This window comes from Cervus elaphus, chromosome 29 (assembly GCF_910594005.1).
Source record: "Cervus elaphus chromosome 29, mCerEla1.1, whole genome shotgun sequence".
Classification (NCBI taxonomy): Eukaryota; Metazoa; Chordata; class Mammalia; order Artiodactyla; family Cervidae; genus Cervus; species Cervus elaphus.
In genome coordinates this window covers 7,554,845-7,566,313 of record NC_057843.1, presented here as the reverse complement: position 1 = coordinate 7,566,313, position 11,469 = coordinate 7,554,845, and the positions used below count along the sequence as shown (strand labels likewise).

The 11,469-nt window shown below is 42.9% G+C and overlaps 1 pseudogene across 1 annotated transcript; it reads right to left on the bottom strand.

Annotated features, from left to right (window-relative positions):
- Nucleotides 1-201: 201 nt before the first annotated feature.
- On the bottom strand, nt 202-7,758 carry LOC122685761 (annotated as a pseudogene). The gene is made up of 3 exons (XR_006338546.1): nt 7,748-7,758; nt 848-1,197; nt 202-800 (listed from the first exon to the last, which is right to left on the bottom strand). The product of XR_006338546.1 is annotated as a phosphate carrier protein, mitochondrial-like (transcript).
- Nucleotides 7,759-11,469: the final 3,711 nt, after the last annotated feature.

Genomic DNA, 11,469 nt, shown 5'->3' with positions numbered 1-11,469 from the left:
TTCCACTCACCCCGAGAAGGTATCTACCAGAACCAACATATAGCAATACCCGTACTTGTCTGGCCTTACCTCAGTGAAATCTATCTCCCAGTGTTGCCCTGGCTCCTCCCCTCAGTACCTCGTTCCCGTGTGCTGCTTTTTCCCTGTCCTCATCAGCTGGCATGCTTTGCAAGCCTGGATTATCTCTCATCCAGTTGCATTTTCCTCAAACACTGATCAACACGCAGATTCAGTCCATATTTGCTTTCATTTATCTACTGAGTGTACTCAAGCTTCTTCTTCAGAGACTCTGGCATCTCAGGGGGAGGAGGGTGAAGGAGCCTGAAGTAGACCTTCACAGAATCATAGATAAACCACTGTAGTGCAGTCAGAGTGCCGATCATGGTGATACAGGCAAAGAGTCCCTTCCATACACCTCTAAATCCAAGTCTCTTAAGGACCTGAGAGGCACTGCTACCCTTCTCTTTATTCAACACAGACACCATGGAATCGGCAGGATGGGAAACAATGGCACAGAAGACTCCAGCTATGTAACCTGCCACAAATGTGACAACCAGCTGCTCTGGCTTTGAACATTCACTTCGGGGCTTGGGAACCACAAACTTGTACAATGCTTCAACAGTACGTTCAAAGCAGGCAAACTTCATCATGGTGTATGGTATCTGTCTCATCCAAAGAGGAGCAACCCCCTTGTAGAACGCCTTTAAGCCTTCTTCCTTATACATTTTGGGAGCTGCATCCCTCAGAGTGTTAGCATAACCTGGTTGGGTTTGAATTCGAACCTTAGCAGCTTCCATAGCCTCACTCAGAGCCTCATTAGGGGAGTTCTTGAACCCCTGTGGGAGGCGGGTCCAAGTTAATTGTCAGCAAAGAATTCAGCACTGGCAGAGGCAGCCAAATACAGTGATGTGCGCCACAGATAGGCATTCTCCTCTCCAAGCATGTACATCATAAAAGCCAAACTTGCAGAGCCCCTGCAGGGAGTAGCCAGTGAGGGTCGGGGCCCATCCTTTGGCCAAACCACGGAAACCATCCTCTTTGAGTGTAACTGAAAATCCATTAAGAATGCCCTTGTACTTCTGTGGGTCCACCTGCATACGGCATTTACCCCACCAAAGCCACACAGTGCATAAAACTTCGTGGAGCCATATCTCTACCGTGGCGGCTCCAGCTTTCCTTTGCTCATCTTTTACATAGCTGCTCCCATTGGTGAACCATACTAGCTCACTGTTGTCTAGGGGTACATCAGTTAAGTCTTTTCGTGCCACCAGGGCCTCAGCCAGTATCTCGCTGCAATCATGGAGCTACAAACAGCTGGAATGGCTTATCTGGGTTAGGCAGGGCAAGGGTTGGGGCTTCTAGTAGGGCCCGTCTGAGTGTCTGGAAAGCCTGTTTCATTGGCTCAGTCCAAGTCCAGTTTGGCCGGACCTTCTCAGCAAACCCCATGATCCACAGTCTGCAATATCCAACAGTCCCCAGAAACTCTCTCACCTGGTGGGGGGTCTTGGGCTCTGGTATCTGCAATATTGTTTCCTTCATGACCTGGGTTAGCCACCTTTGCCCCTGCCTGATCTTATACCCCAAACAGGTGACCTCTTGCCAGGCTATTTGTGTAGCAGAAGGACCTCTGGGTGGCAAGTAACTTTCTGGGTCTGATCTCCACCATAGAGAGGTACAAAGCCTACATTTGACAGGCTAATAGGAAAACATTCTAGATTTTCAGGGTCCCCACACCTCAGATCTAACATGTAATCTTCAGCAGAATTTTCCAGTTCCTCATGACTGCAATTATCCAACATATACCCAGGACTCAGGGAGGGGTGCCGAGTCTTGACTCTCCTAGTCACTGTCTTCCCCCGCATATAGAACTCGAGTTCCAGGGGAGATTCTCTCTCTCTGGGTCATTCTTCTCCTCGGGTCCCTCTTAGGGCACTCGTTTTTCCAGTGCCCCTGTTCTTTGCAGTAGGCGCACTGATCTTTCTTTAGGGCCTGCCTTTTTGGTTTCTGTTTTTCTCCCGTCCACAGGTCTCAAGGTTCCCTCAATTCTGTTCCGGCTTTTATCCCCGCAAAAAGAATCTGGGCTAGCTCCCTCTGGTTCTTCTGGTTTTCCCTCTTTCTATATTCTCTATCTTCCTTCCTGATCTTCTCAGCTAATTCCCTTTCCTCCCATTGAATTCGTTCTTCCCTTTCTTCTGGGGTCTCCCTATTATTAAATACCTTTTCAGCTGCTTTCAATAAATCCTGTATCATCTGTTCTCCCAATCTCTCTATCTTTTGTAATTTCTTCCTAATATCTGGGGCTGCCTGATTTACAAACGCTAACAGTACTGCAGCGCGTGACTCCTCAGCCTGGGGGTCCATAGGTGTATATTGCCTGAAAGCTTCCATCAGCCTCTCTAGGAAGGCTGCTGGGCTCTCAGTGGGCTCTTGCCTTACTAAATTTACCTTTGCCAAATTTGTCGGCTTTCTTGCTGTGGCCCGCAGGCCAGCCATCAGAGTCTGGCGGTACACTCGGAGACGCTCCCTACCTTCCGCTCGCTCAAAATCCCAGTTAGGCCGCAACAGAAGAAACCCCTCGTCCATGAGATGAGGCTGGGCAGTTGGTCTCCCATCGGCCCCTGGGACCCGTTTCCTCACTTCTGCCAGAATTCGCTCCCGTTCTTCTGTGGTGCAACAGCTGCTGACAATCGTAGTGAAAGGAGGGTTTCACCTGGTCGGGCTTCTAGTTACTGAGGCTCCCTTATTGTAGGGCCTTCAGAGTCTGCCAGAGTGTAGCCCTGGCCAGGACTCATCAATTGCGCCCACAACTGTTCACCTGTTCACTGAAACTCCTGAAGAGAGTAGGAGTTGAAGGCAGAACGAGACCAGAGACAATGCCGGCACACACACAAACATGGACAAACACGGAGAGCTGAAGACAAACACATGGACAGACAAACGTCGGCCGACAACACAGCGCTGAGTTTTCAGGCCCCCTGAGTTTTCTCACCAGATAGAAAGCTTTCTCCTGTGCCGGATACCTTCCTGCTTCACAGCAGGGCCCCAGATTTACACTGGACTTCCTGTGCCAGACACCTTCCTGCTTCTCAGCAGGGCCCCGGATTTACACTGGACTTCCTGTGCCAGACACCTTCCTGCTTCACAGCAGGGCCCCGGATTTACACTGGACTTCTCCTGTCCTGCCTGAGACAATGCCGGCACACACACACAAACACGGAGAGCCAAAGACAAACACATGGACAGCTGACAACACAGCGCTGGGTTTTCGGGCCCCATGAGTTTTCCTGAGCACCGGTGCTATTATCTATCCTTCCCCTCTGTCCTGGAAGTGTTCTTTTCCCCCAGTAAAGGGATCCCGGATGAGCCCCCAAATGTTATGCCCGATGTCCGAATCCCCGAGCGGGAACAGAGAAGGCCTCCAAGACAATGCAACTCGCAGAAAGGGAAGTTTATTACTGACTCGAGCCAGGACTCTCTGCTGCAACCAACGCAGTGGTGTGGGTCAGAGAGCCCCGAGCCCAAGCTGTTACACAAATTTATAGGGAGAGAAGCGGATTGGTTACACGTTTGCAAAGCAATTTCATTGGTCAAAACTTTCGCACGCGCGGGACTTTCCTGGGGGTTTCCGCCCCATTCCTAATTTCCTAATTGGCAAGCAGCGGTCAGTATTAAGTGAAAGCTAATTGGTCCTAATTGGCAAACAGTGGTCAGTGTTAAGCAAAAGCTAATTGGTTGTATCCAGGTGGCCTGATAATCTTACCAAGTAGGAAGGCCTACTCTCACCTCACAGTAATAAATGGTACCCCAAGATGCATCTTTTGGCTTTCTGTGTGCTCTGATTCCTTTTCTTTTCTTAACACATGATGGCCTATGTTAACTGTTAGAGAAAAGGTCATTCTAACCTGCCTTTCAGAGTCCTGTGACCTAAAATTCTTTCCCATAATGGTAAGCATTTTTAAATCCAAGAAATTTGATCATGCCCTTCAAAATACTGAAATACTACAAATTAAGGCTAAGTCAGCCACTTCCTGGGTGGCTCATCTGGTAAAGAATCTGTCTCCAGTGCAGGAGACCCTGGTTTGATCCCTCGATCAAGAAGTTCCCCTGGAGAAGGGGATGGCAACCCACTCCAGTATTCTTGTCTGGAAAATCCCTTGGACAGAGGAGCCTGGTGGGCTATATAGTCCATAGGGTTGTAAGTAGTTGGACATAACTGAGTGACCAACACTTTCTTTTTTCAAGACTAAGCCAGGTATGGCACAGTGCTGAAGAAACTGCAGCTGCAGCTTCTGTCAGATTCTGATCACAATAACCCCTTTCCATATGTTCTTCAATAATTACTTACAGCATCTTGGTCACTGAGCTGGACTATTTGAGAGAGTAATACTGAATCTGGGAAAATATAGCACAATCCCTGGAAGACCGTATCAGAAAGCCAATGGTATAGGTTTATAAGTAAGTAAAACATCACAGTGATTTCAATTAATGACTGTCAGTTGTAAGAATCTCCTAGATTTCTGACATCCCAGACCACAGAATCCCTCTGAGCCAACAAGCATAAAAACATTTCCCCACTTTAGATTTCTCTCTAAAAGCATTTTCATTCATTGCTTCATTTCCAAGCCATCAAATTTTAATCATTCCTTTCCAATGAGATGGAACATCTTCTGTTGTAATTGTCTGTTCATGCCATCATGGCAAAATACTATAGACAGGGTGGCTTATACAATGGAAATTTATTTTCTCACTGTTTTGGAGGCTGGGAAGTCCAAGATCAGGGTGCCAGCAAGGTCAGTTTCTGGTGAAAACTCTTCTTGGCTTACAGACAGCTGCCTTCTCTCTGTATATGCACATGGCAGGGAGAGAGAGCAAACTCCCTGTGTCTCTTCTTAAAAAGGCACTAGTTCTAGAATGAGGACCCTGTCTTCATGATACCATTTCACCTTAATTACCTCCCAAAGGTCTCATCTCCAAATCCCATCACACTGGAGGTTATGGCTTCTACATGGGAAATTAGGGACAATGCAATTCAGTCCAGGGAGCCCATCAAAACTTCTAATTTTAGTTTTGCCATTTTTATCTTCACAACTTTAAAAGGTGCTATACTATCGTATTTTACATGCCTTAAACTATACAGGCTTAACCTAGTTTTCTACACATTAATAAATGTCAACTCTCTGACCCTTTTTTGTAGTAGGCATCTGGCCCTTCATTTTCCCTTTTTAAAAGTATTTTCACTTGGATTACCTTTTTTAAAATTTATTTTTAATTGAAGAATACTTTACAATGTTGTGCTGGTTTCTGCCATACAATGTTTATTTTCAATAAAGAGAATATGGTCATATTTTGATCATATTTTTGAAAGAAATCTCACCAGTTATTTAAAGGGAAAATAATTTAATGCACAGAATTGCTAACTAGATAGAAAGTCATTAACTAGTTAACAAAAGGGTAAAAAGGGAATTGGAAGATAACCACAGAGGAAGTAACTGCAAGAAACAGCTATGCCTTACTGCTGGGGAAACAAGAAGAAAGGTTAAGATTGTTGAAATGTAGAGATTAACAGGAGGAGCTCTGTGAATCAGCACTTAAGAAGAGGAGCTTGCTGCCAGCCGATGGTGGTTCCCTGAGCTTGGAGAACTCCTTGGAAGGTGGAGAGGCACCCCAGTTCCTGGTGGGGTGGTTAATGACACGAGATGTGATGGAGCTGCTTCTGCAAGTTCTGGAAAAGCTGCAAATGGGATTCAGTTGCTGTTACGAGGAAGAGCTGGTGCCAATAGGGGAAGGCAGTCCTTAAGGTGACACTCACAGGAAAGGCAAGGGGACAAGAAACACAGGGTTGGCGCCACATGGAACTGACAGAAGCTGGGCTCCCAAAAGGCCAGTCTTGTGTTTACAAGATAGCTGAGTTCTCTCCTGCACACAAAAGAAATGAAAAATCAATACCAACCTATGGCAGGTTCACATTGATACATGGCAGAAACCAACACAATATTATAAAGCAATTATCCTCCAATTAAAAATAAGTGAATTTTTAAAAAAGAAAAATCAATGCCATAAGATTCTAGAACATCAGCAGAAGTGGACATGGTTTTGGTCCAGACTTCCAGATAGAGTTACCAATCAACCATCATATAAATACAATTAAAAAACAAAACACTAGTAAAGATTCTCATTAAATACATCATTTTGAGTAAGGCAGCTTCAGATTGAATATTTCCAGTGGCTTAGACTTTCATGTGCTGTAAACAGAAGTTACTTCAAAGGCATGATTATCAGAGAAATAAAAATAGAAATAATAAAATACCATCTTCATGTGTGAAATTTTAAAATTTAAAAAGCAGTACTCAATCTAGTTGTTGTTGTTCAGTCACTGAGTTCTGTCTGACTCTTTGCCACCCTGTGATCTTCAGCACACCAGACTTTCCTGTCCTTCACAGTCTCCTGGAGTTCGCTCAAGCTCAGGTACATTGAGTAGGTGATGCCATTCAACCAACTCATCCTCTGTCGCCTCCTTCTCCTCCTGCCCTCAATCTTCCCCAGGATCAGGGTCTTTTCCAATGAATCAGATCTTTATATCGGGTGGCCAAAATACTGGAGCATCAGCTTCAGCTTCAGTCCTTCCAATGAATATTCAGGGTTGATTTCCTTTAGGTTTGACTGGTTTGATCTCCTTGCTGTCCGAGGGACTCTCAAGAGTCTTCTCCAGGACCACAGTTCGAAAACACATTTTTTGGCATTCAGCCTTATGGTCCAACTCAATCTGGTAGGGTTTGGCATTAATGAGACTCATATGTTGCTGGTGGAATCTAGAAAATAAATTAAATATGTATATATTTTAAGAAGCTCAAAAATGTTCACAGCCCTTTGATCTTCAATTCAGCCAGTGTAGGTATACATTCTAAGGCAATGATAATAACTATATATATTGATTTATGTGTAAAGAAATTTCTTGATGTGCTTATTATAATAAAACCTGGGAACTATATAAATGTTCAATAATAAAAATGTGGTACAGTATTACAACTCTGGGTCTTCCCTGGTGGCTCAGTGGTAAAGAACCCACCTGCCAATTCAGGAGCTGAGGGTTCAATCCCTGGGTCATGAAGACCACCTGGAGGAGGAAATGGCAACCCACTCCAGTGTTCTTGCCTGAGAAATCCCATGGACAGAGGAGCCTGTCAGCTATGGTCCAAGGGGTCGCAAAAAGCTGGACTCAACTTAGCAAGTAAACAACAACAAATTGCAATTATATCATAGATTTTCTTCCATCATTAAAATATTTTGGGTAATAATGTTCCTTCTCTACATGGTGATACTTTTAGTTTTACTGCATCCCAGAAAGACAGCATCCCAGGGCATAGGATGGAGGAAGGGCGTAGGTATCAATTCAGATTATCCTAAGTACTAACCAGCATGAGTCACGAAGCCAAGGCAGACAAAGGGGAAACATTTAAGCCTCAAAGCGAAGCCGAAGTCCCAGCCAACTGCTAGGAACTCAGGCAAAGGACATGAACTAGAGACAGCACACCAGAGAGGGAGTAAACTTTAAAATAGACTGAAGGAGACAGATTTACAGTAGGATGACCTGAATCTGTGGAACAGTTATTTTTCACAAACTGATACGTGCATCTGTGAGTGTTTGCCCAGAACAGCCACTTCTGCTTTTCTTCCCCTCACCCCACTGGGACAGGAAGAGTGTGAGACCCCGCCCTCACAGAGGGTCAAGGGCTTCCCAGAGGCTCACCTTAAAGACATCATCACGATGAACCAGGTAAATCATTTGTCAAGTGTATAACAAATAATTTTCTACCACTAAAAACAAATTGCTAACTTTGTGAATGATTTAAAAAACACAAACCTTTTTACTGATGAAGTAACCTGCACAAAGAAATGGACACAAGTCAAAAGGCTCTACATGCTGTGCTGTTTGAAGTCACTTTTAGTCGTGTCCGACTCTTAGCGACACTGTTGACTGTAGTCTGCCAGTCAAATCTGTCCTTGGGATTCTCCAGTCTAGAATACTGGAGTGGGTTGCCATGCCTTTCTCCAGAGGATCTTCCTGACCCAAGGATCAAACCCGAGTATCCTGCATTGCAGGCAGATTCTTTACTGCCTGAGCCACCAGGGAAGCATATGTATCATTATATTATTATATTAATATAATTTATTTGTCCATTGTATTGTTAATAAACATCTATTTGTTTTGTTTTTTGAAGATAGTTCTGATACAAAGAATGGTGTGGTGAATATTTATGTACATATGTTTTTGTATTCCTTAGAGAAGGATTGTTGAGTCCTAAGACTGTGCTGTTGGAGAATACTCTTGAGAGTCCCTTGGACTGCAAGGAGATCCAACCAGTCCATCCTAAAGGAGATCAGTCCTGGGTGTTCATTGAAAGGACTGAGGTTGAAGCTGAAACTCCAATACTTTGGCCACCTCATGTGAAGAGTTGACTCATTGGGAAAGACCCTGGTGCTGGGACGGATTGGGGGCAGGAGGAGAAGGGGACGACAGAGGATGAAATGGCTGGATGGCATCACTGACTCATGGACATGAGTTCAAGTAAACTTCGGGAGTTGGTGATGGACAGGGAGGCCTGGCGTGCTGTGGTTCATGGGGTCACAAAGAGTTGGACATGACTGAGCGACTGAACTGAACTGAACTGAAGACTTACTGGGTTTGAATTTAATACATAATTCCTTAAGTGTTTTCCCAAGAAATCTTGCACCAATTGCCACTCCACACAGCAGTGTTGGAAAGTTCCAGAGGCTCCACATTGCCACAAATGCTTGATAAGACTAATCATTTCCATTTAGCCTTTCTTCTTAGTGTTACCAGATAAAATACAGGACTTCCATTTACATTTGACATATGTGACTTCCCAGGTGGCGCTAGTGGTAAAGAACCCACTGGCCAATGCAGAAGATGTAAGAGATGTGAGTTCAATCCCTGGGGTGGGAAAGAGGAGGGGATGGCTACCCACTCTGGTACTTTTGCCTGGAGAGTCTCAGGGACACAGCAGCCTTGGTGGGCTACAGCTAATAGGGTCACAAAAAGTTGGATAGCACACATGCAAGGGACATACTTACATCAAAAGCATTATTTCTTGTTTATCTAAAATTCACCTATATAGGAATTCTATATTTTATTTGCTAAATTTGATAAATCTATCCTGGTGTGTGTGTAGTAGTATCTTATTGTGGTTTTCATCTGCATTTCCCTGATGGTCAATAGGTTGATCATTTTTTCATAAATATTGTGGCCATTTGGATAACCCCTTTTGTGATGTTCCCATTCAAATTTTTTGCCCACTTTCTATTAGGAATTCAGCATTTTCCTACTGATTTCTTGGATAGTCAATATTCTCTCTTTGTGTTCTTTGTCACATAAGTAATTTTCAGATCTTTTCTACAAGTCTGTTTCTAGTCTATCCAATCTAATAAAAATGCCCTTAAACCTTTAATTTTAATATAGTCCAATTTATCAATATTTTTCTTTATGCACAGTGGATTTTATGTCTTGTTTAAGAAATTTTTCCCTCTTTCAAAGATGTGAAGAAATTGTTTTGTATTTTCTTTCAGAAGATTTAGTGTGTTGCCTTTTATATTTAGGTCAAAAATCCATCTGAAATTAGTTTTATTTTTGATATAAGGTAGGTAGTGAACTTTTCCTTCAAAGGACAAATTATTTAGTTTAAGGCACAAATTTTAATACATTGAATTTATTAATAATTCTACTCACAATCATTTGCATTTAGATATGCTTTCTAGGGTGAGAGAGAAAGGGATAAAATTCTTGTTATTTTCAGGATAGTGCAAATAACTCTAAGTTTGCACAATGGAGTGTTCTATATATCTGTTTTATTAATGGGGTTTCCCAGGTGGTGCAGTGTTAGAGTACACCTGCCAATGCAGGAGCAGGGAATTCGATCCCTGGGTCGGGAAAATCCTCTGGAGTAGGAAAGGGCAGCCCACTCCAGTATTCTTGTCTGGAGAATTCCATGGATGGCAGAGCCTAGTGGGCTACAGTCCATGGGGGTCTCAAAGAGTCAGACATGACTGAGCACATGCACACATTTTATTAATGATGTGTTGGGGCAAATGGTGTTTAAATGGTACAAAGATTCTTCATTGTTGCATGCTAAGGGAGCTACAAACAAAAGTACTAGAATTTTTTTTCTCATTTTCTCTTTCAAATTAATCAGATACTAGATGTTATATAACAGATTTAAATCCCTAATATCATAAGAGGAAGTCAGTGTCTGTTGTCTCTCTCACCCTTAATATTAGCTAGTGTAATATATTTGAATATATTTGAATAAGCTTTTTTTTTGAAAGTCACTCAGTCCATCTGACTCTTTGCGACCCCAAAGACTGTAGCCTGTCAGGATCCTCTGTCCATGGAATTCTGCAGGTCAGAATACTGGGCTGGGTAGCCATTCCTTTCTTCTGGGGATCTTCCCAACCCAGGGATCAAATCCAGGTCTCCTGCATTGTAGGCAGATTCTTTACCATCTGAGTCAACAGGGAAGCCCATGAATAAAGTTAAAAGTAGCTAAATGATTTGACAATACATTCCTCTGAGGAACAGAGTTGGATGCGAAGAACACTGGGACAAGTAGCTGTTTATAATTATTCAGTACTTTCTCTATTTTCTAAATTTGTGCACATGCGTCACTTTGACTAAGATGATGTTTACATTTAAAAAAGAAAATCCTAGCAATTATCTAAACTAATACAGCATTTCTTGCAAAAAACTTAAACCTAAATATAAGCTTAACTTTTACTTTTTCCTTAAAGTCCAGTGCACTACATTTTATCTTATTTATCCTGATTAAACAAAATGTTTTTCTAGGTTTTAAATTAAATATTTGGAGGGAGTCTTCTCTCTGTTTCTATATCACTGACAAAATAATATCTATGTTTAATGGTTCCTCAAAATGCACTTAGAATCAACTAGGAGTCAATTGGAAGATAGAAGAGAATTTGTGAAGGGTGTCCTGGTATCAATTGCTTCCATCTACCCCTCATCATATTGTTTTAAAAGCATGTGAACATGCTAAGCCGATTCAGTCATGTCCAACTTTTTGCACCCCTATGGACTGTATCCAGCTAGGCTCCTCTATCCTTGGGATTTCCCAGGCAAGACTACTGGAGTGGGTTGCCATTCCCTCCTCCAGGGGATCTTCCTGACCAGAGATGGAATCTATGTCTTCTGATTGGCAGGTGGGTTCTTTACCACTGAGCCACCTGGGAAGCCCTTTAAAATGCATATGCATTACACTGAAAAGTAATAGTGTCTGAAATTTTCAGGGAGATAGGGACATTATTTATTATGAAATAGTTAAATCTTTTTTACCTGCATACCTAGAAAAGGGAAAACAAATGGCTTATTGAGATCAAAACATGAAACAAAGGCAGAAACAAACTTCTACCCTAGCCTTGAATAATTTGGCACAACACCTT